General features: G+C 43.4%; 1 protein-coding gene across 3 annotated transcripts in view; it reads left to right on the plus strand.

The window, feature by feature from the left end:
- The window catches only part of LOC113068004 (mucin-6), a 112,868-nt gene that overhangs the window by 14,009 nt on the left and 73,549 nt on the right, over positions 1-25,310 (plus strand). The window contains exon 2 of one of the 3 annotated variants that reach the window (XM_026240543.1): positions 25,051-25,159. The exons of the other annotated variants lie outside the window; for them this stretch is intronic. The gene's annotated coding sequence lies outside the window, so the exon portion shown is untranslated. The remainder of the gene's footprint in view (positions 1-25,050; positions 25,160-25,310) is intronic. 3 annotated transcript variants of the gene reach the window in all.

A 25,310-nucleotide genomic window follows, 5' to 3' on the forward strand; every position in this document is an offset into this window, starting at 1 on the left:
CGTATTTTCTAATAATATTACCCAGGGGCAACATGTATATTGAAAATAGAAGGGGACCTAGGATGGATCCTTGTGGCACTCCATATTTTACTGATGATAAATGAGATGACTCCCCATTTAAGTAAACAAAATGGTAGCGATCGGACAGGTAGGATCTAAACCATCTTAGAGCCTGCCCTTGAATACCTGTATAGTTTTGTAATCTATCTATGAGTATGTCATGATCTATGGTGTCGAACGCAGCACTAAGATCAAGCAAGACTAGAAATGAGATGCAGGCTTGGTCTGACGCAAGGAGCAGGTCATTTGTAATTTTAACAAGTGCAGTTTCTGTGCTATGGTGGGGCCTAAAACCTGACTGAAATTCTTCATACAGATCATTTTTATGCAGGAAGGTGCTCAATTGAGCAGACACAACTTTTTCTAAAATTTTAGACATAAATGGAAGATTTGAAATAGGCCTATAATTTGCCAGTACACTAGGATCTAGTTTTGGTTTCTTAATAAGAGGCTTGATAACCGCCAGCTTGAATGGTTTTGGGACGTGACCTAAAGATAACGACGAGTTAATGATATTGAGAAGCGGTTCTTTGGCTATAGGTAACAGCTCTTTCAGTAATTTAGTGGGTACAGGATCTAATAAACATGTTGTTGGTTTAGATACAGTGATAAGTTTATTTAGTTCTTCCTGTCCTATGGTTGTAAAGCACTGCAGTTTATCTTTGGGTGCGATGGATGAAACTGAAGTGTTAGACGCTGTAGAATCTACATTTGCTATTGTATTTCTAATGTTATCTATTTTATCAGTGAAGAAATTCATAAAGTCATTACTATTTAACGTTGGTGGAATATTTGAATCAGGTGGCGTCTGGTAATTTGTTAACTTAGCCACTGTGCTAAATAAAAACCTTGGATTGTTTTGGTTATTTTCAATGAGTTTGTGTATATGCTCTGCCCTAGCAGTTTTTAGAGCCTGTCTATAGCTGGACATACTGTTTTTCCATGCAATTCTAAAAACTTCTAAGTTAGTTTTTCTCCATTTGCGTTCAAGACTACGAGTTACTTTCTTGAGAGAGTGAGTATTACTGTTATACCATGGTACAGTACGTTTTTCTCTAACTTTTTTCAATTTGATCGGGGCAACAGCTTCTAATGTATTAGAGAAAATAGTGCCCATGTTGTCAGTAATTTCGTCTAATTCATGTGTATTTTTGGGTACAAATAGCAGTTGAGATAGATCAGGCAGGTTATTTGCGAATCTTTCTTTAGTGGCTGGAACAATAGTTCTGCCCAGACGGCATCGCTGCGACATATAGTTAATATCAGTTATACGCAGCATGCACGATACAAGGAAATGGTCTGTAATATCATCACTTTGAGGTACAATATCTATAGCAGTAAGATCGATTCCATGAGATATAATTAAATCTAGTGTATGATTAAGGCGATGAGTGGGCCCGGTGACATTTTGCTTGACTCCAAAGGAGTTTATTAGGTCAGTAAAAGCAAGTCCTAATGTATCATTTGCATTATCAACGTGAATATTAAAATCTCCCATGATTAGCGCCTTATCAACTGTAACTAGAAGGTCTGAGAGGAAATCTGCAAATTCTTTTAGGAATTCTGTATAAGGCCCTGGTGGTCTATACACAGTAGCCAGAGCAAGAGATACATTAGATTTCTTTTGCATGTCTGACAGAGTAACATTTAGCAGAAGTATTTCAAAAGAGTTAAACCTGTATCCTGTTTTCTGGGTAACATTGAGAATATCACTATATATTGTTGCAACACCCCCGCCACGACCAGTCTGACGGGGCTCATGTTTATAACAGTAGTTCCCTATCTGTCGGTCACTACGAGTTATGTCGACCGACAAATGGGGTCTCACTTGGGAGGCCAATCATCTCTGATTTTAAGAGAAAACGCCAATGAAATTGGCAAGTGGATTAACACACCTGAGCCACTCCCCATGCCAGCGGGTATAAATAGGGCGACAGGTGCATCCACTCATTAGATTTTTGCTTCGGAGCCGAGTAGTGGATGAAGAAACCTCTACAAAGCCATCATCTTTGTTTTGTTCTAACTGTTCCTGGTCGGTGTGACGGCGCATTACAGCGGTGTCCCTGCGAGTCGGCGATTCCCCTGGGCGCTTCGGCTAAAAGAGACAGTTCTCTAAAAGAGCAAATCACGGACGATTCGCGTCTTTTTCAAGATGCCGTTTCGTCCGTGTCCTTCTGGATGCGGTCGTTTCCTGTCTTCGGTTGACGGTCACGAGCGTTGTCTGCAGTGTCTGGGCGTCCAACACGCTGAGGCTGCGCTCGTGGATGATTCATGCGTCTACTGTGGGCGTATGAACATGGCAGCGCTGCGATCGCGTCTCTCACTCCTCAAGGGGAGTGCAGCAGACCCCTCTGTCGCCACCCGTCCCGGTCTCTCTGGCTCGAGCAGAGGGCCGCCGGCTGGCGCTCTGGGAGATCTGAGGATCACAGTGAGAGCTTCTCCGCCGGGCCACGCCCCACGGACCTCTCACTCCTCACGCAGCGACTGTCCCGTGCAGCTGCCGATTGATTCTGCTGGGCCGTCTCACAGCGGTCCCAGCATGTCTTTCGGTGCGCCGCCCGAAGACCAGATGTCGATTGCTGCATCGGGGGATGGGTTATCGACCTCTGAGGATGAAGGTTCGGCGGGGCTGCCCCCCTCGGGTGTTGTCGCTGCTGCCGAATCGGACTTGGAGTTGTCGGCCATGCTTGCCCGGGCAGCCGTGAGTATCGGACTGGAGGTGACTACACCGCCCAGTCCCGAGCCCTCACGGCTGGATGATTGTTTTCTCGGCGCGGGACGCGGCTCACAACCTCGTTCTGCTCCGGTGCCTTTCTTCCCGGAGGTGCATGAAGAGGTGACGAAGTCGTGGACGGCCCCTTTCACGGCCAGAAGCCGCTCTTCTCCCTCTTCCATCCTCACCACCCTCGATGGCGGGGCAGCCAGGGGGTACGTAGAGGTTCCCCAGGTGGAGAGGGCGGTTGCGGTGCACTTGTGCCCACAAAACGCCGCCACTTGGAGGAATCGTCCGCGCCTCCCGTCCAAGGCCTGTAAACTGACGGCCGCACTCGCTGCCAAGGCTTACAGTGCTGCGGGCCAAGCTGCCTCTGCCCTGCATGCCATGGCTATCCTGCAAGTACACCAAGCCAAGGCACTCAAAGCCATGCACGAGGGTGGTACCGACCCGGGGTTGATGCAGGAGCTGCGCACGGCGACTGACTTCGCCTTACGGGCAACGAAGGTCACGGCGCGGTCCCTCGGGAAGGCGATGTCCACGCTGGTGGTCCAGGAGCGGCATCTCTGGCTGAACCTGGCTGAGATGAGGGACATGGACAAAGCGCGCTTTCTCGACGCCCCCATCTCCCAGGCAGGCCTGTTCGGCGACACTGTCGAGGACTTTGCCCAGCAGTTCTCGGCGGTACAGAAGCAGACTGAGGCCATCCAGCACATCCTGCCCCGACGTGTCTCTCCGGCTGCCACCGTTCCGTCGCGGGTAGCGCCTCAGCCTGCTCGTCGCCGTGGGCGCCCCCCTGCGTCCTCTACGCCAGCTCCGCCCCGTGCTGAGAGTTCTTCGAGGCCGGCGCGTCGAGCCCCGCGCAGGAGAGCGGCGCCCCCCGTGTCACTCCCGGCTGCGAAGTCCTCCAAGAAGTCGACCAAGCGGCCCTGACACGGGCAACTCGGAGATGCGGAGAACTGCTCTTCAGGAGATGGCGAAGACAGCGCCACTCCTTCCCCCGGAGGAGGGCCGGGCGGAGAATCTTCAGTTTCTGTTTTGTTTTGTTCCGCCACTGGCCGGACGGCCAGTGGTACCCACATTTTCAATAAAAGAGCAAATTCTCCTTCCTCCGAGTTGCAAGGCTCGTGGCTTGACAATGAGCGACGCACAGCTTCCTCACTCTCACCCACGATGCCCCCTTTCGCCAGCGGCCAAGAGGTCGCGGTTCGGAGACGCAACGCCTCTCCACGCGTCTCTGGCCAGTTCCTCCGGGAACACGAGGAGTGTGGTTGCGATGACCCAGGACGCAGTGCCTTCTGGGCCTTCCGGCACGACTCCCCATCGCTGCACCACTGCGGGTATGTCGACTGTCCCTTTGGTGCCACTTGTACGGTATCTGGGAGCGTGGCTTGCGCTGCCCAACCCGTCACGCTGGCTCATCCGGACGGTTCGACTCGGCTATGCGATTCAATTCGCCCGGCGACCCCCCAAGTTCAATGGCGTACTCGAGACTTTGGTGGCAGTCAAGGACGCCCCTGTCTTGCGCGAGGAGATTGCTGTCCTCCTGGCGAAGGATGCAATCGAGCCGGTCCCTCCAGCCGAGATGAGGACGGGGTTTTACAGCCCTTACTTCATCGTGCCCAAGAAGAGCGGTGGCCTTCGACCTATCCTGGATCTGCGAGTCTTGAATCGGGCCCTACACAAGCTCCCGTTCAGGATGTTGACGCAGAAACGCATTATCAAATGCGTCCAGCCCCAGGACTGGTTTGCAGCGATCGACCTGAAAGACGCATACTTTCATGTCTCTATCCTCCCTCGTCACAGACCGTTCCTGCGCTTTGCTTTCGAGGGTCAGGCATGGCAGTACAAGGTCCTCCCCTTCGGGCTCTCCCTGTCCCCCCGTGTCTTCACGAAGGTCGCGGAGGGCGCCCTTGCCCCACTTTGGGAAGTGGGCATCAGGATCCTCAACTATCTCGACGACTGGCTCATTATGGCCCGGTCCCGAGAAGAGTTGTGCGATCACAGGGACTTCGTGCTTCGGCACCTCAGTCAGTTGGGGCTTCAGGTCAACCGAGAGAAGAGCAAGCTCTCCCCTGTGCAGAGAATCTCTTATCTCGGTATGGAGTTAGACTCGGTGAGTATGACGGCACGTCTCACCAGCGAGCGTGCCCAGTCAGTGCTGAACTGCCTGAGTTCCTTCAGAGGCAGGACAGTGGTACCGCTGAAACACTTTCAGAGGCTCCTGGGGCATATGGCATCCGCAGCCGCAGTCACGCCGCTCGGGTTGCTTCATATGAGACCACTTCAGCACTGGTTACACTCCCGAGTCCCGAGATGGGCATGGCGCCGCGGTACACATCGTGTCACCATCACACTGATGTGTCGCCGCCTATTCAGTCCTTGGTCGGACCTTGCCTTTCTACGGGCCGGCGTGCCCTTAGAACAAGTGTCCCGGCACGTTGTTGTCACAACAGATGCCTCCAACTCGGGCTGGGGCGCGACATGCAACGGGCAGGCAGCCTCAGGGTCCTGGACAGGACCTCGACTGCTTTGGCACATCAACTGCCTGGAGTTGCTGGCAGTGCATCTAGCTTTGCAACGGTTTCGTCCGCTAGTGCTGGACAAGCACGTGTTGGTCCGCACGGACAACACTGCGGCTGTTTCGTACATCAACCGACAAGGCGGGTTACGATCACGTCGCATGTCTCAACTCGCCCGTCATCTCCTCCTCTGGAGTCAGACGTGGCTCAAGTCGCTGCGCGCTGTTCACATCCCGGGGGAGCTCAATCGTGCAGCCGACGCGCTCTCACGACAGCTCACTTTCCCCGGGGAATGGCGACTCCATCCCCAGACGGTCCAGCTGATCTGGAGTCGATTCGGGGAAGCCCAGGTAGACCTGTTTGCTTCCCACGAGTCCTCCCACTGCCAGCTGTACTATTCCCTGTCCCAGGCCCCCCTGGGCACAGATGCACTGGCACACAGCTGGCCTCGGGCTTTACGCAAGTATGCGTTCCCCCCAGTGAGCCTGCTCGCACAGACACTGTGCAAGGTCAGGGAGGACGAGGAACAGGTCCTGTTGGTTGCGCCTTACTGGCCCACCCGGACCTGGTTTTCGGAACTCATGCTCCTCGTGACAGCCCCTCCCTGGCGCATCCCTCTGAGGAGAGACCTTCTCTCTCAGGGGCTTGGCACCATTTGGCACCCGCGTCCAGATCTCTGGAACCTCCACGTGTGGCTTCTAGACGGGACGCGGCAGACCTAAGTGATCTGCCCCCAGCGGTGGTAGACACTATCACTCAGGCTAGAGCCCCTTCTACGAGGCAGGCCTATGCTCTGAAGTGGAGTCTGTTCACGAATTGGTGTTCTTCTCACCGAGAAGACCCCCGGAGATGCCCGGTCAGAGTCGTGCTTTCTTTCCTGCAAGAAAGGCTGGAGCGTGGGCTGTCACCCTCCACCCTGAAGGTATATGTGGCTGCCATTGCAGCCCATCATGATGCAGTGGACGGCCGGTCCCTGGGGAGGCATGACCTGATCGTTAGGTTCCTGAGGGGTGCCAGAAGGTTACATCCTCCTAGGACACCCCTGATTCCCTCCTGGGACCTCTCTGTTGTCCTGGCGGGACTTCAGAGGGGTCCCTTTGAGCCGCTGGATTCAGTCGAGCTTAAGTTCCTGTCTCTCAAGACAGCGCTCCTGATCGCGCTCACTTCCATCAAGAGGGTCGGGGACCTCCAAGCATTTTCGGTAAGTGAAGAGTGCCTTGTGTTCGGGCCGGCCTACTCTCACGTTGTCCTGAGACCCCGGCCTGGATACGTGCCCAAGGTTCCCACCACTCCCTTCCGAGACCAGGTGGTGAACCTGCAAGCACTGCCCCTGGAGGAGGCAGATCCAGCCTTGTCGTTGCTGTGTCCCGTAAGAGCGCTTCGCATATACGTGGACCGCACCCAGAGCTTTAGAAGCTCTGAGCAGCTCCTGGTCTGCTTTGGAGGTCAGCAGAAAGGGAAGGCTGTCTCTAAGCAGAGGTTGGCCCACTGGATAGTGGACGCCATCGCCTTGGCTTACCATTCCCAAGGCGAGCCGTGCCCCCTGGGGGTGAGGGCCCACTCCACACGGAGTGTGGCCTCCTCCTATGCATTGGCGCACGGCGCCTCTCTGGCAGACATCTGTCGAGCTGCGGGCTGGGCGACACCTAACACCTTTGCGAGGTTTTACAACCTCCGTGTAGAGCCAGTTTCTTCCCGTGTGTTGGGTAACAGGTAATTGGCGGGAAGAGCTGGCTGGGTGTCTCGCTTGCTGCGCCATTCCCCCTAACACGGGGATGTGAGCGCCTTCTTCTCCCAGTAGAGTTCCCCGGTTGGCGTACCCTGGTCGAGCATCCTCCAGCACCCTCGGCGTCAGACTTGGCGGAGCAGTCTGTCGCCAGGCCCAGTACTGGCGTTAGCATGCCCGGAGTTCGGTCAGCCCCTGTACTGGGCTAGGTGTCCATATGGCTGGGTTCCCTACGGGTAATCCCATATGTGTATTCTTCCACGGTAAGGTTTCCCTCTTGGCAAACCCGTGTCTTCCCTTGACAGACCGTTCTGTCAGTCTCTTCTGGCAGCCGTTCCATCCCTACTCTAAGGTAGGACCTGCCTCAGAGACCCCTTCCATATGTAGTACTGCCCCCTGGGTCAGTCCATATCAGTATATCCACATGTCACCTCCCTTCAGGTAGGATGTGGTCTCCGTAGCGGCCTTTCCTAAAGGCTCGCTTCCCCATTGTCTTGCCAGCTGAAAGAACAAATAGGGAAGATTTGAAGCTGTCTTTCACCGAAGGTTGAAATCCCTTCCATTTACTTTATGTGGGCGGAACAGCAGCATGGCCTTCTCCAGCAGCGATGTACTCACCCTTTGGCCCCTTCGGTACCAAGGTCAGTGAATTTGCGCTGGGGCTTTGGGAAGGTTACGACCTTAAGCGTAGCTTTTGTGGCACGCCAAGGCTTGTCAACAATTGCAGCGCCTCAGGGTTGTGACGGGGTTCAGGTTATGGCGTTTTCCATAGGACCCCATTTGTCGGTCGACATAACTCGTAGTGACCGACAGATAGGGAACGTCTCGGTTACGTACGTAACCCTCGTTCCCTGATGGAGGGAACGGAGACGTTATGTCCCCATGCCACAACCTTGAACCATTCGCTGTTGCCGGGACACGTTCTCGGCTCCTCAGCGTAAAACCTAATGAGTGGATGCACCTGTCGCCCTATTTATACCCGCTGGCACGGGGAGTGGCTCAGGTGTGTTAATCCACTTCCCAATTTCATTGGCGTTTTCTCTTAAAATCAGAGATGATTGGCCTCCCAAGTGAGACCCCATTTGTCGGTCGACATAACGTCTCCGTTCCCTCCATCAGGGAACGAGGGTTACGTACGTAACCGAGACGTTTGGTGGAGTAGACTCATTTAGACCAAAATAATCATTTGGTTTTAGCCAGGTTTCAGTCAAGCAGAGTAAATCAAAACTATTATCTGTGATCATTTCATTTACAATGACTGCTTTTGGTGTGAGTGATCAAATATTTATGAGCCCAAACTTTAAAAATTGTTTTTGTTCATTTACTTTACATTGTTCTGGTTTAATTACGATAAGATTTTTTCTAGATCCTACATTATATTTATATTTTGACCTCACTATTCGGGGAACAGACACAGTCTTAATAGTTTTTACAGCGCAAGTACTTTTATCATTTAAGCGGGTGGAACAAAACTCATCATAATGGTTATTTGAGAATTGTCTTACTAGTCACATGGAGCGAAGTGTCCTGGAGATGTTGTCAGAGAGAAGCTCCGCTCCGACTCTGCTGGGGTGTAATCCATCAGCGCGAAACAGTCTAGGACGCTCCCAGAAAAGATTTCAGTTATTAACAAATAGCAGTTTCTGTTCTTTACACCATGACAACAACCATTCATTTAAAGCAAAAAGTCTACGGAACCTTTCGTGTCCTCGTCGATACGTGGGCAGTGGTCCTGACACGACGATCGTCGCCGCGGGCGTCGTGCTGCGAACCGTCTCGATCAGGCTCCTGAAGTCCCTCTTCAGCGTCTCTGTCTGCCGCAGCGTGGTGTCGTTAACCCCGGCGTGAAGCACGACCGCTCTGGGGCTCTCGTCAGCCTTCAGGATCGCGGGTATCTGCGCAGAAACATCGAGAACACGAGCACCAGGCAAACAATGAGTGTGCACTTTACCTTCGGCTAACGTAGCACTTACGTGTCGGACGATGGAGTCTCCGATGATCACAGCGTCGCGTCCTGTCTCGCGGAGGGGAGCGAAGCGGTTCTGGATGGAGATCTCGAAGGCAGGAGGGGGAGAAGTCATCGCCCGGGACCCAGCTCGCGTCCTCCGCTGTGGATGCACCCAGGGTCCATGGTGTCCCGGCGTCGCAGTGAAGGACATCTGGGAAGATCGCGTCCTGGGTGCACCGGGCCTGCGCAGAGAAACACACGGAGTAGACGTGGTGGGACTGTTAACAGCACGCTGTATACTTACCCCGGACTTGTGAGCGTCAGCCCGGGATGATTCCAGCGCGGCTCTCCGCTCTCTCAGCTGGGCCTGCTTCTGTTCCAGGTCGCGAATCTGCTTCCCCACGGCCTCGAGCTCGAGCTGCACAGAGTGGAGACATTCATCCGCCATTAAAGCAAGTAACAGTGAGTACAGCAGTGGTAATGTGTGTGAATAGAGTATTAGCAATGTAAGCGCAGTTAGCAGCAACCACGCTTGCTGATGCTAACTGGCTAAAAACTAATAGCGGACCCGGGAGATCAAAATAAAACTAGTGATAGCGAGGCGCTCTGATTGTTTTTGTTGTAGAATACAATAGAGGATATATTCACACATTATATAAACGGAAACGATGATGTATAAAATTGATTTTTAAGTTAAAAATAGTCAATGAAAAGAATATAGTGACGGAACTCAAACGCAGTACAGCCGTCAACAACAAACAGGAAGTGACGTCTGTGTTATGCGAATCTTCTGATCTTTCAATATGATCTCATTAGTATGCTATATTAAGTGTGATTGTAGTGAACATGCATTTTCATATATTCATTAGTAATGTTTGACAGCTTCTAAAACTTTTAACATATGTTTATGTTCACACAATAATATATATATATATATATATATATATATATATATATATATATATATATATATATATATATATATATATATATATAATTAATATTTAAGTAATGAGATTAAATAAAGGAGTTCAGTGACGTACTTTAATATGTTTAAATTATTTTATATAAAATAATGGTTTTTTGCATGTTTAAGATGCTGTCAGTGTGCCCATATTGTTCATTTAGTGTATGTGTGTGTATATACTGCATGACTTTTGTAGATTTTTCTTGTATTTTTATGTAGTAAAATCTGTAGAAAAACTGTATATTAATAATATAAATTTAATAGTAAGATTTGTTTCTAAAGCTATACATACATGAACAGTTTTTCATTTTGTGTGTGCACGTTTGTATGTATTTTTCTTGAACTTTATATAGTAAAATATGTAGAAATATATTAAAATACATCAATAATATAAATATAATAAGCTTTGTTTTTAAAGCTATGAACATTTTTATATATTTTTTTGTTTGTGTATTTTATATAGTAAAATCTAACTGTAGAAATATACTAAATATATTAATAAAATAAATATAACAAGATTTCATAAGGATTTGTTTCTAAAGCTGTAAATACGTAGATATTTTCATATTTTTTAGATGCTATTGACATGTCCATCTCATTCATTGTGTGTGTCTGTGTGTGTGTGTGTGTGTGTGTGTGTTTTCAGTGCAGAATTGCAAAATTTAGTCTGCCATGTGAGGAAAAACGTAATATTTTTCTGGACTGTTTTTCTAAGGAAGGACATTTAGCCAAAGCTTAATGTGAGAAGCTGCACGATTATTGAGCATTACTGGCTCAAGGAGCTCAGGGGACGCTTATGAAGTCTTTAATAACAGTGATATGTCTGAGTTATGATTCATTTAGATGCTACCCAGCCCAGTTGCGTATGAAGCGTGATATGCACGTGGAAAACTCTCAGCGGGGTTGAGGGGGGTCAGTGTTCCTGCCACTAGGACACACTGAGCATTAAGAAATACTGGATTCATTAAACTGTCACTGTAAATCTCTGTCCACACTGACTTGAGAGAGAAGGAGAGATGGGAGGAATATGTGAGTAGAAAGGAAAGCATAAGGAGGGCTGGAGGAAAGAGAGTGAGATTATACAAAAGGATGAAATCTGTGATGGAAAGCAACATCAATTATGCAGATGAAAAACTGAAAAGGAGACAGTGAGTGATCTGATCCGCCCCCGTTTTTCTATCCCTAAATGACCTTCAACTCTTATTTTCACCTCTTGTTTAGCCTTCATAAATTCTGCTGCTTAGTTAATCTATAATTTTTTGTGACTAATTTATCAGTTGCTATGTAAATGCTTCACTGTTATATTTTATTGCTATTACATTTTTTATCATTTCAAAGTAGCTGCAATTTGCAAGCAGCATTTAATTTGCTAATATTATACATAAATAATAATAATAATAATTGTAATTTACTATTTACTTGAATTTTATATTGTTTTCTTTATTTTATGTAATTTGTTTTTTGCTCTACGCTTGTGGTGCAGAAAGTTAGTGATGACATTTTTAATATTACTTATTTAAAGCAACATAAAAATGATGGAGATAAAAGACAGAAAAGTAGAGATCTTGTTTGCCCTTGTTTTTCTATCGTCAAACTAACCTTCAGTTCTTACTTTATCTTTATTTTATCCTTTGTAACTGCTGCTGTTTAATTAATGTTTATTATTTGGTAAATTGATTTATTACTATAAAGCTGTTATCATCTGTTATTTTGTTTTATCAGTATTAATTAAATCATTTAATAAATCAGGAAGCTGTATTATAAAACATTTGCAAATTTGCTCATTACTTTCATTGCAGAAATGTTGTGGACATTTTTAATATTACTTATAAGACAAAATAAATATTCAGTTTGCAAGCAGCATTTTTTTTTTTCAATTGTTTTTCACTCTTTTTGTGAATGCATTTTTATTATTACTTATTCTTATTCTTTTTTTACATTCATTTTATGTAACAGATTTTATGTTTTCTTTCCTTTTCTTTTTTTTTGCTCTACTTGTGATTAGGAAATTTAGTGAATTTTTAAATACTACTTCCCATAGTTCCCATAGTTTGTATTATTGTTATTTTCCCCTTTTTCACTTAGTACCGCTTACTAAGGCTCATATTTTGGCTTGGCTGATTTCAAAACATTTACACTTTTAAAGCGCTTAACTTTACAATTGTTAATGATTTGGAGAGGTGCTTCTGTTTTATCCTTTTATCATTGCTTATGGTTCAATGTCAGCAAATACTTACAAAATGAATGCCACCAAAACATGAAAAAATTGAATTGAATTGAAACTGAATTGAAAAGGCAACTGAATCCAGTGGCACAGTCTTTCTCCACAAGAGTCCGGATAGAATAGAAGGCGATCAGATGCTACAAAAACAAACAGTCAGATCTTTACACAACCTCAAGGATGCTGCCTGAGACAGCAGCTCTTTCTGTGAGGTTATGATCTGGTGCTCGGCTCCAGACACCAGCAGATGGTGGCTCATGTTCTCCCTCACCTAATAATGTGGAATTATCAGCACAGCAGAATAAGTACATAAGGGAGCCCGAGCATCAGTGCTTATGACGCTAATAAAGGAACAAGATGCACCGGTGCATCATATATCATAAACGCTGATGAAAAAGTTATTTTTTCATTAGTACTTTAGAGACAAGGTGCTTTAGAGAGTTTGCATTATGCCCACGCAGTGTAGGTGGGTTCAATGAGTTGACAACGTTGTTCATTTAAAAGAACAACACCGCTTTGTTACAGTGGTGTGTGGTGGACCAGAGTCCTTCCATCTATTTTTATGTTTACATTCAGTGCTTTTACATGATTTCCAGGTTAAATGCCTATGGAACACCATTTACTTTACACTTACTATTATTATAATGTTATATTATATAGAAAATGTGACGGTATTACACACTAAAGCATTTATTATGAGTTTTTTTAATATGGTTTTAAAAGTTCGCTTAACAGTTTAAACGTTTTTAAAGTTTTTATTCTCTTTGAAAAAGCAGAAGGAAAACTCCACTGGTGTCGTACAGCGTTAGTTTAGAAAAAATAGTGATTTAGACATTATTGAATCTAATATTGTGATATATTCATCAGATTGTTTTATTTGTGGAAGCCCTCCTCAGAGAAAATAGCCTTGCTTTGTTGCTGCCGTATGCCGAGACATTCGGTAGCAGAGGCCGTTCTGAACGGCAGTGTTTCCTGCTCCGTCGCGGGTGCTCTGTTGATTCACATCACATCCAGAGGCCTCGGCGTGTCACGGCCAATCACATCAATGCCGTGATGCGCCACAGGATGAAGATGAGGATGAGGAGGAGGTTGTGATAGAGGAACACAAGCGCCCGAAGGCTGTAGCTCTCTTCCTCCCAAACCCCCATCGAGCATCACAGTAATCATCAGTAATCCTAATAATCAAGCCTTCGCCGTGACCAACGGGGGTGTTACCATGAAAAAGATGTCTCTTGTAGAAAAAAGCAGGTAAATAAATATATAAATGAAGAGAGAAGTCCCTAAATTAAGAAGACAGAACCCCCAGGTGTCCTTTCCCAAAATAAATGTGCAGTGTAGCTTACTATTTTCCGAGACATGGCTAGATTCAGCGAGCTACTCTGAGACAACCGTGTCAAGATCGCTCCACTGTCTTGCTTCTTTCTTAATAAAGCTGTCCAAGAGCGTTTGACTTTACGTAGAGAGACAGCGACATGTGCTGTCTCAACTCTCACTTACTTAGGGCTGGCATCGCATTCCAAATTTCACTCGAAATGTACCCATGTAGATCTGACGGTTTGTGACAGAACAGCAATTCGGACGGGATTGGTTTTCTAAATGACCTTTGGATTACAGTTATTAACACAGGATGTCATTTCATGTACTGATTGGGTGGGAATTGGGATTCTTGTAGTTCGAATTAAGATGAGAGCGTATATTGCCAGGATTTAGATGCATGGGATGTCACATAGAAATATTAGGTCATGAGTCACTACACTGCCATTCAAAAGTTTGACTTTTTCTTATCCAAGAAAGCATTCATTTGTTGAAAAATGTGCTAAAAACAGTAATATTGTGGAATATTATTACAATTTCAAATAACAGTTTTCTATTGTAATAAAATTCCACTTATTCCAGTGATGCAAAGCTAAATTTTCAGCATCATCACTCCAGTCTTCAAAGTCACACGATCTTGAAATCATACTCAATGCTGATTTGCTGCTTAAGAAACATTTCTGTGTATTCTCAATGTTGAAATCAGTAGTGCTGCCTTATATGTTTGTGGAAACCATAATGCTTTAGCAGGATTTGATAAACAAAGTTAATTCAACAACGTTTATTAGAAATAAAAATCATGTAACATTTCTTCACAGTCACTTTTGATCATTTTAATGCATCCTCCTGGCTAAATATCCTTGCTATATTTTTGGTCTTTTTGTGCTCTACGAATGAACCGTGATCTACTGCAAACTTTACGTTCCCAATTGACCACCGTCTCGTGATTACACCTGCCCTCTGAATTTTAATTCTGAATCCCACACTTCCTCTAAACAGGCTAAAACAACCAAGTGTTTCCTAATTAAATGTTCCGGTTATGCAAATGATTCATTCAATTTAGGGCTTCATTAAATAATTGACTTCTCTTCAGGGGAACAACTTCCAGACATGCGAGATAATTGAGGGCAGTTCCAGGAGAGCAAAGGGACAGAAAGTAATCCATTCTGCTCTTCATTTCAGTCGCTTTATCAAGGCCAGAGTTTCGGCGTTACTGTAATCTCCCACAGTCTTTCTCATTTCTCATCTCTGAAGGAATTCTGCTGGCCTAAATTGGGAATTCAAAAAGAAAAACAATTAATATTATCAAGTGCCTGAGCCTGGTTGTAATTTGGTCCTCAATTGACCTTGCGTGTGGCCAAAGCTGGCAGCGATTAATGCCTCCAGGTGTGCGGCTCAGCAAAGCTGTCACAGAGCATGTGAGTAAAGGCTGAGAATACATATTCAAATGTATTCATAACTTATTTACACAGAGTGAGCACATTATAAATGCTAATACACCCACATGAAACACCGCCTTATTTTTTTGCAGTTGCAGTGAACAACTACTAAATGGTTTTGATGGAAATGTAAAGCTTACTGTATTGTAATGCGACTAAAGTAAATGCATAACAGAAAGTATTATTTACTCGACATGCAAAATAACATTTCTCAATCTGGCATCTGCGCTAGGATGAATCACACATGGGAGCATTTGAACTTCTACAGGGGCCACGAATCCGCCACTGGCACTGAACTGAACATAACATTTCATCATTTGCAGAAGCAAAACAGAACTACATACAACAGAAGGCAGTGGCTAAAAATGGTGACCCCTCTTTTACAGAGTTCAGTCGAGACAGAAGACTTGTTTTTCTTTTGACTTTTATAAAACCTATTGTTTTAAATAATTTTTTTATGAACTGCATTCAAAAACAACAAACTAAAAACGTAATAAAAATTAATATGGACTACAGTACATAGGCATAAAAAAACTAATAAAATTTCAGATCAAAGTATGCATAACTAAAATAGTATATCAAAGATATATAAAATATATGTATAAAATACTAAAGTAAAATTTATATAGACACTTAAAAAAATAATAAAGATTACAAAAATGCTACACAATTATAGTTTAATGAAATGTCAGATCAAAGTATGAATAATAACTAAAATAGTGTATCAAAGATTCTGAAGTAAAAATGATAAAGACACTTAAAAAGATTACAAAAATTACAAATATGCCACACAATTATAATTGTTTAATTAAAATGAAAGTGGAAAATATAATAATAAAAACAGATTAAAATGTACATAAATAATGAAAAATAATATTGTTAATATTGCAATAAAAATTAAGAAATATATAGACATTTCTTTGACAAAAAATAAATAAATTGAAATGATATTAATATAAAAATTTGTTTTGGTTTATTGTTTTAATAAGCAGAAGCTTCTAGCTACGCAAGTATGATTTCATGCATTGTTGCATTTCAAAATGTGTTGCATTCTCTGCAAGGGATGCTAGAGCAGGTATTCACATAAAAAGTCTTATTTTATCATCACTTTTCTCTTTCAGAGGATCTACTATCAATGGTGAAGCACCAGCACCAGAGGAGAATCACGCTGCTTTTAGAGTCATATTTGCAGACGTGCAATCGCCCACTTGAGTTTTGAAGTTTAGGACTGCAGGATTAATGCAAAATGTTGACAGTGCATTGATCAAGCATTTGAATCTCATTTCACAAAATTGCATTAGATTTATTGTAATGAATTTTACTAAATACTGTACATTTGGTAGGTGCTTGATTTAGCTCTGTCTCATGGGAACATAATCTCATGATTTATTTACAGATTTATTTATTCTCTTTTAGACTGTTAAACTTTTTTTAATTAGGGTTACAGACATTAGTTTTAAGATTAATGACACATCAAAATTTAACAAAGTTAGTGCATTCACCTAATTTGACATTGCAGCTATTGTTCTTTTATTCTTTTCTGTCTGTTCTGTACAAGCCCCCAATTATCGAGCTGTATTACTTTACAATTGCTAAGCTGTACCAACATAGATTGATCTTTGGGCTACATGGAGATAACAGGTTAATAATGGAGCACGTCTGTTCTTTTGTCTAGGACTCCAGCGGTGGTTGAACTTGAAGAGCTGCAGTGAGAGATTTCAAGAGGAACTCGTAGTTTAGCTGAGTGAGAGGCAATCAATGAGGGCTTGATTACCTGCATAAAACTAGAGGTGTGAGGTGGTAGCATGTGCCTTTGCTTGTGAACCTCTGTGCTCAAGGGCCTGTTAGCAGGATCTGAAAGTAAATATGAGGGACTTATAAGATTGGAATGAACATTGAATCTGTGTTTTGGCATGCAAATAGGCTTCTTGGGGTACTGTGTTTCTGTATTATGTTCAGAATGGGATACTAGCATACTACAGTACATTTACTATCCCTGTAGTAAGTAAAGGTTGAATGCAATGCTGTCAGGTTACCTCATGTTATCATTCACCAGCGAGAAAATATTACAGTACGTAGCGAGTTATATAGTAACGCTTTGTCTGCAATAGCATAATGCAGAGGTCGGCAACCTTTTCGGCATGACGTGCCATTGAAAAATGTTCTGGTTAACCACTGTGCCACCCCCCCCCCCCTTTTAATGCATTCTGTATTTATATGGTTTATAAACATTTTTAAATAATATGACAAAAAATATATAGGCATAGTTGATTTTCATGCAAATAGTTTCTAAAGAGTTTTTCATGAATAGTTTTTTAAACTTTTAAAAAGTTTCTTGAATAAAATATATACAGTGTGACCGTACTGAACATCACTGTATGTGTGTGTCTGTGTGTGACAAGGCCATCATTAAAACCAAAAACTTTTATTAATCAAAACTGAATTGCTATGTTATATTTCTCAGCAACGAGGGGGGTAAAATATCTGTTTTCTAAGTAACTAAACTCAACTTCATTGTTTGTAGAGAGAGAGAGAGAGATACAGATGCAGACGATTTACACATCTCTCTCTTACTCTCTCTCTCTCTCAAAATGGCCATATTTGAGAAAATTTTGCATCACTGGATATAGCTGTCAGTCATTTAACATTTCTAAAGTAAAATGTGTCCTTCAAATTTGACTAATTGCAGCTTCATCTTACCTCGCTCTCTTTAACGTTAAACTGACACTTCGCGCTCTGCTTATGCGAACAGTATACCCAGCCTACTTTGATTTGATTGGCCATCTCATTTCATCTCAATGTCATTTTGACATTGTCAAGTGCTGTTAGACTGCTAAGGCTTTGATCTGAAGCGCCTAGTATGTGCAGCGGTCGCGCGCTTATCCGTAGACTAGGGCAAGCTAATTCTCACACTTTAATAGTATTTAGAGCTCCTAACAAGCTGTGTGACTATGAGAAGTTATTACCTAAAAATTTACGTCTGTATGCTGTTTTACCTATTGCTCGCATACCAGCGATTATCCCTCTGTAGGTCATGCTGTAGGTTGCCGACCCCTGGCGTAATGCAACGCTCTGATGACATATTGTGTGTGAACATGGTGTAAATAGGTACGCAAATACATACATTAACATGTAGATGAACTTTTCAAACATGGCCATAGACTAATTAGCATGTGCCAAATACAAGATATCATAGTGGAAAGCTGTGATATGCAGTTGTGTTGAGTAAGATGCTCCGTGCTGTGATTCAGTCTGACCGATTCCCCATCTAATAGGAAAGTTACACCAAGCAAAGGCTTGTACCACAAGACATGTACACAGACATTTAACATCCTCTCATGACTCTGCGGACTGTGATTGTGTGATCACAGACAGAATGCAGTGCCTGTTAAGAGGGACAGTGTGATAAAGTGTGTTCAGAATTCCCTGTGGTGATCAGTCGTCATGCTTGTGCCTCCATGTGCCAGGGGGGTTGCTTAAAGACAAGCCAAGTTAATTATCGTTGTCAGTCTCTAACCCTGAATATCTCTTAGCCTGCCCCTTCTGAGACACTGCTGAGTTAAACACCAGCCCCGAAGCTACAGACAAGCTGTTACGCCCCGTCTAGGGCAAAGGACATAACATGAAAAAAGTAAGGAAATGCAACGGTTTCTTTTTATGTGGAAATAAATGGAACAATATTTATTGAATTTTAACAGGTCAAAAATAATACAATTGGGTATTTTACCTCAGGAGCCGACAGAGCCAAAAATAACAAACAAAATAACTAATTTATATGTACCTCTTACTGCCCTACACCACAAAATAAAATAAAATAAAATACAATTACTTCCCCAACTCCCTAATCAAAAACAGGCAATAAAGATCAAAACAAAGAGTTGGCGTCGGACTCCCTACCTCCCAAAATAAAATAAAAACAAAAGTATAAACAGGTATCAGTTCAGGGGTTTATCTGGAATCTAAGTCATTAAACAGGCGGTGGTCGTTATCACAAATATGGCAGTTCACAAGAATCAAACAAACTCTTTCCACTTCAACAAACTCTTTCCACTTCAACAAACTCTTTCCACTTAAACAAACTCTTTCCACTTAAACAAACTCTTTCCACTTAAACAAACCCTCAACAGGCGTACCAAATATCGAAGCAAAGTCAGGCAAGACAAAGTATCGAGTGAGCACAAGGCTAATGAAGACAGTAATGTAGGAGGCTTTTATACACGTCCAGGTGTCAGCGGATCAATCAGGGCGTGGCACCAATCAGACTGCAGGAACCAATCCGGTCTTCTTCCTGGATAAAAACAAACACCTCCCACAAAGCCTAACACACATAAACAGACCAAAGGGGATGTAACACCCCCATACACAAAAATAAACATGAAAACATGTTTATACACAAGATCTTGATAGAGAATCCGCAATAACATTATCTGTGCCCTTCTTGTACTGGATGTGCAAGTTAAAATCTTGACAAATTAAAGCCCAGCGCATGAGTCTTTGATTTTTGTTACAGAACTTCTGTAAAAATACAAGAGGGTTGTGATCAGTAAAAACTTCAACAGGTTGTGAACTTGAACCAATATAAACTTCAAACTGTTGCAAAGCTAGCAAAAGCGCGAGTGCTTCTTTCTCAATTGTACTGTAGTTACATTGATGACGATTAAACTTCTTAGAAAAAAAAACACAATGGGTGATCAATCCCATTTTCATCTTCTTGTAACAGTACAGCACCTGCACCAGTTCCGCTTGCATCAACCTCAAGTTTAAATGGTTTGGTGAAGTCAGGAGTGGCTAAGACAGGAGCGCTGCATAACAAATTCTTCAAAGAATCAAAAGCAATCTGACACTGAGGAGTCCACAAAAAGGGAATTGCTTTTCGGAGGTTATCAGTAAGAGGTTTCACTACATCAGAAAAATTCCTACAGAAACTTCTGTAGAATCCAGCCATGCCAAGGAAACCTCGAAGCTCCCTTTTTGTCTGCGGTATAGGAAAATTAACAATGGCGTTGACTTTGGCTTCGACTGGTCGTACAGTGCCCTGACCCACTTCCTTTCCTAAGTACCTAACAGTAGCATGACAAAATTCACATTTAGCAAGATTGAGGGTTAGATTAGCTTCTTGAAACCTAACAAACACTTCCTCCAATACCTCCAAATGACCCTTCCAGGTCTCGGAATAACACACAACATCGTCAAGATAAGCCTCACAATTTTTCACATTAGACAGTACTTTACACATCAAACGTTGAAACGTTGCTGGAGCATTTTTAAGGCCGAAAGCCAAGACCTTATACTGTAAGAAGGCATCTGGAGTAGCAAATGCTGAAATCTCAGATGCACGCTCCGTGAGTGGCACTTGCCAGTACCCCTTGAGTAAGTCCAACTTGGTTACAAACTTAGATTTCCCAATCCTGTCAATACAATCTTCTATCCGTGGAAGTGGATGGGAATCTGATTTAGTGACCTGGTTAACCTTTCTGTAGTCTGTACAGAAGCGTGAGGTACCATCAGTTTTCGGAACCAGCAAACATGGAGAGCACCAGGGGCTAGAACTAGGCACAGCTAACCCATGCTTCACAAGGTATTCAGTTTCTCGCTTCATTATTTCACGCTTGGCAGGGTTTACACGATAAGCATTTTGCTTAATTGGGCGATGATCAGCAACATCAATATCATGCTGTAACAGATTGGTTACAGTTGGTACGTCTGAGAAAAGGAAGGAAAATTTCTCAACTAACTGTAACAACTCATCTCGAGATGACTCTGATAAATGGGATAGTTTTGAACTTAGTGTTGTAAGGGCTTCTGAGTTTTGTAAACGAGCACCGGATAAGGCCGCACTGCCCAAACTAAGGCCATCAATACTAGGAGAATCAGTAGATGAAACTACTTCCACAGGAACAGCGACAGTGGGAGAAATTATCCGAGCATTTCTAGAATTTTCAGAGTTTGAACGTGAAACATACAATTTCAACATGTTTACGTGACAAACACGAGACTTTCGGTGTCTCTCAGGGGTCCGTACAACATAGTCTGTATCACTTAATTTCTTTTCGATTTCATATGGGCCTGCAAACTTTGCTTGCAATGAGGAACCCGGTATAGGTAACAACACAAGCACTTTATCACCAACCTCAAAGGAGCGTTTGACAGACTTTTTGTCATATTTATCCTTCATTCGAGACTGTGATGAAGTTAAAGACTGACGAGCAAGCCTCCATGCAGAATGTAGACGTTCGTGAAATGAACTGACATAATCTAACACATTGGAGGAAGGTTCTGATGAGTGGGTTTCAGAGAGGAGATGCTCTTGAAGCAACTTTAATGGTCCACGCAGTGAGTGCCCGAAGACTAACTCAGCTGGGCTAAATCCCAACGACTCTTGCACCGTGTTACGAACAGCAAACAGCAAAAGTGGTACCTCCTCATCCCAATCTTTCTCATGTTGTAAACAATAAGTACGAATCATAGTTTTTAGAGTCTGGTGAAACCGTTCGATGACACCTTGGGACTGAGGATGATAGGCACTTGACACAGCGTGGGTAACATTCAGTTCTTTCATTACCTTACGAAACAGGCGCGAGGTGAAATTTGTTCCTTGATCAGATTGTATAATTTTTGGTAGACCAAAAGTAGTGCAAAATTTCACCAGGGCCTTCACAATGTTGGGGGTCTTTAACGAACGCAGTGGGATGGCTTCAGGGAATCTAGTAGCGGAACACATCATAGTCAACAAATACACATGTCCAGACTTAGTCTTAGGCAGAGGTCCTACACAATCTATCACAAGCTTTTCGAATGGTTCACTTAGCACTGGGACTGGCCTTAAAGGTGCAGGAGAAATAACCTGATTAGGCTTTCCTGCAACTTGGCAGTAATGACACGAACGGCAATATTGGGACACAGAGGATTTCATTCCTGGCCAATAAAAATGTTTCAAGAGGTTATGATAGGTCTTCCTAACTCCTAGATGTCCAGAAAGATCATGGTCATGGGCTAGCTTCAGTACGTACCCGCGATAGGATTGTGGAACGACTACTTGAAATACGGTGCTCCACTCATGCTTCACTTTCTCAGGGCTCCACTTTCGCATGAGTATGCCGTCCTCTAGAAAATAGGCAATTGCATGTTTAAGTAATTCAGTCTTATCTACCACAGAAGAACTGCTCGATAACAGGGTTTTATCCGCTTTCTGGGCACTGATTAGCTGTTGCTTGCCAAAAGGAAAATCAAAATTAAGCCCAACAATCACATCTGAGGAAACATCATTTTCATCATTGGCTTTCATATCTGACCCCTCTAAACACATAAAAGAGTTGGAAAGATCAACCTCATTTTCAAATTTTCGGGCTTGTGCCCGAGTAACAACACAAGACTGAAATACACTGGGAAATTCCTGCACTAACACATCATCCTCCCCTGATACACACGGTATATCTGTAACCTCTGGTAGAGCATTAACTCTACTTCCAGCAAGATCATTTCCAAGAATGAGAGAAATCCCTTTCACTGGCAACTGAGAACGTACAGCGACCTTAACTTCACCAGTCACAATGCCAGAACGCAAGTAAATGGTATGTAAAGGAACTCTCAGTACTCCCAGTTCAATTCCCTGAACCAACACATCCGATCCACAACTAGACTGAGGTGAGAATGATAGCGTACTTGCTAAAATAAACGACTGCGCAGCCCCCGTATCTCTTAAAATCCGTACAGGTGTGAACTCTGAATCAGAGTTAGACAAAGCAACTGCTCCATCACATACAAATGGTTCAAATGTCGGGTCAACAGAATTTGAGGAGTCAGAAGACGGTACATGAATGAAAGCTACACTCTTAGATATGTTGTGAGTCTTCCGCAGATTTTTCCGCTGCAGTACTGGACAAGCAGCGATCAAATGACCCTTTTCATGACAGTAGAAACATTCTCTAGCTACCGAAGAGGTATCGAGCGATGAATCATCCTTTTGAGAAACTACCGAATGCTTAGAATCGTGAGTACGATCTATTGAGGTGCGTTGCGAAGATCGCGATGATGAAAAAATTACTTTGTGAGTAAGCACAAACTCATCCGCAAAGATAGCAGCATCAGCAAGAGATGAAACTTTCTGTTCGTTCAAATAGACCACAATTTTTTCAGATATACAGTTTTTAAACTCCTCAACCAAAATCAACTCTTTCAACTGTTCAAAGGTCGTAATTTTACTCGCTGCACACCATTTCTCAAATAAAGTGGTCTTTTCACGAGCGAACTCAACAAATGTTTGGCTGGGGTTTTTTACATGTCTTCTAAATTTCTGACGGTAAGCCTCCGGAACTAACTCATACGCACGTAACACTGCCGCTTTAATCGCATCATATTCCAAACTTTGCTCTAATGTTAGAGCAGAGCACACTCCCTGTGCTTTTCCCACCAATTTGCACTGTAAAAGCAAAGGCCAAATATTTCTAGGCCACTGCAATGTAGTCGCGATTCGTTCAAAAACAGTGAAGTATGTGTCTACTTCACTCTCTCTGAACAACGGAACAAGCGAAATTTGTCTACTAATATCAAATTCAGGAGAACTTACCGGCGCAGTTCGCGACACTGAAGGTAGAGGAGACGATGCACCAGATGAGGCACTTACTGATCCTGGAATAACCTTCTCCTTTGTCTCCGGAGAAGGGCGCTGAAATCTGGTCTTTAACTCGACCTCCAGCTCTTTCAGTCGGACATCACGCCGCGTCTCAAGCTCAAGTGCCTGGACATTTAGCAGCTGACTCTGATACTGTTGCCGACTAATTTCCAGGTCTAATTCTTTTAAACGGATTTCCAATTGTTTCTCACCCGGTGAAGGGGCAATGGGATCTATGCCATCGACTTCGCCAGATTTGAGTTCCGCCTCCGCAGCACCCAAACCTTCAAGTTCTAGGTTAAAAGCAACACCCGGAGCCACACCCTCTTCCGGTAAGACCTTTTGTTTTATAAGCTCCATGCGCAACATCTCCTTTATCTCCTTTTTAAGTGCATGACGAGGTACGCGAATATTAAAGAAATCTGCAAGCACTAATAAATCGTCTTTACGGCACTTATCAAACTGTTCATGTGTGGGATCGATCGTAAATTTTTCCAATTCAAATTTTGACGTCATCACGCCCCCTACGTTTCCTCCCACACAAAGTAAAAATCCCAGGCAAACAACAAGTTGAATAATACTTAAATCGACCAGTTTTACTGATGAAAAACAAGTTTGTAATTTCGTCTTAGGAAAAGAAGTGAAAAAAAAAAAAGAATCGGACGAGCCCCCAATTTCATGTTACGCCCCGTCTAGGGCAAAGGACATAACATGAAAAAAGTAAGGAAATGCAACGGTTTCTTTTTATGTGGAAATAAATGGAACAATATTTATTGAATTTTAACAGGTCAAAAATAATACAATTGGGTATTTTACCTCAGGAGCCGACAGAGCCAAAAATAACAAACAAAATAACTAATTTATATGTACCTCTTACTGCCCTACACCACAAAATAAAATAAAATAAAATACAATTACTTCCCCAACTCCCTAATCAAAAACAGGCAATAAAGATCAAAACAAAGAGTTGGCGTCGGACTCCCTACCTCCCAAAATAAAATAAAAACAAAAGTATAAACAGGTATCAGTTCAGGGGTTTATCTGGAATCTAAGTCATTAAACAGGCGGTGGTCGTTATCACAAATATGGCAGTTCACAAGAATCAAACAAACTCTTTCCACTTCAACAAACTCTTTCCACTTCAACAAACTCTTTCCACTTAAACAAACTCTTTCCACTTAAACAAACTCTTTCCACTTAAACAAACTCTTTCCACTTAAACAAACCCTCAACAGGCGTACCAAATATCGAAGCAAAGTCAGGCAAGACAAAGTATCGAGTGAGCACAAGGCTAATGAAGACAGTAATGTAGGAGGCTTTTATACACGTCCAGGTGTCAGCGGATCAATCAGGGCGTGGCACCAATCAGACTGCAGGAACCAATCCGGTCTTCTTCCTGGATAAAAACAAACACCTCCCACAAAGCCTAACACACATAAACAGACCAAAGGGGATGTAACACAAGCTAAAAGAACTCTCAGTGTCTATCTCTGTCATATATTTGACCCTAAACTATTTTTATTTCGTAGACTGCCTCGCTAGGAAATGGAAGGAGATCAAAGACTTGATTATTGGAGAGAACCCATGAAATCGTAGCTTGAGGCAGTTAATTGAGCATAATTGAGGAATCCTATTTAGGTACTTATGTATTTTCTCAGGCATGGTTTAATGTTAAAACCAACTTTTGTGTATGTGTTTGTCAAAGTAAAACATGATTCAGATATAAATAAAAAAACTCAATTTTGGGACATAACTGAACCTTCTTTATTTTATTTTTGTTTCCACTTTG

The sequence above is a fragment of the Carassius auratus genome, linkage group LG30F (genome assembly GCF_003368295.1).
Source record: "Carassius auratus strain Wakin linkage group LG30F, ASM336829v1, whole genome shotgun sequence".
Lineage (NCBI taxonomy): Eukaryota > Metazoa > Chordata > Actinopteri > Cypriniformes > Cyprinidae > Carassius > Carassius auratus.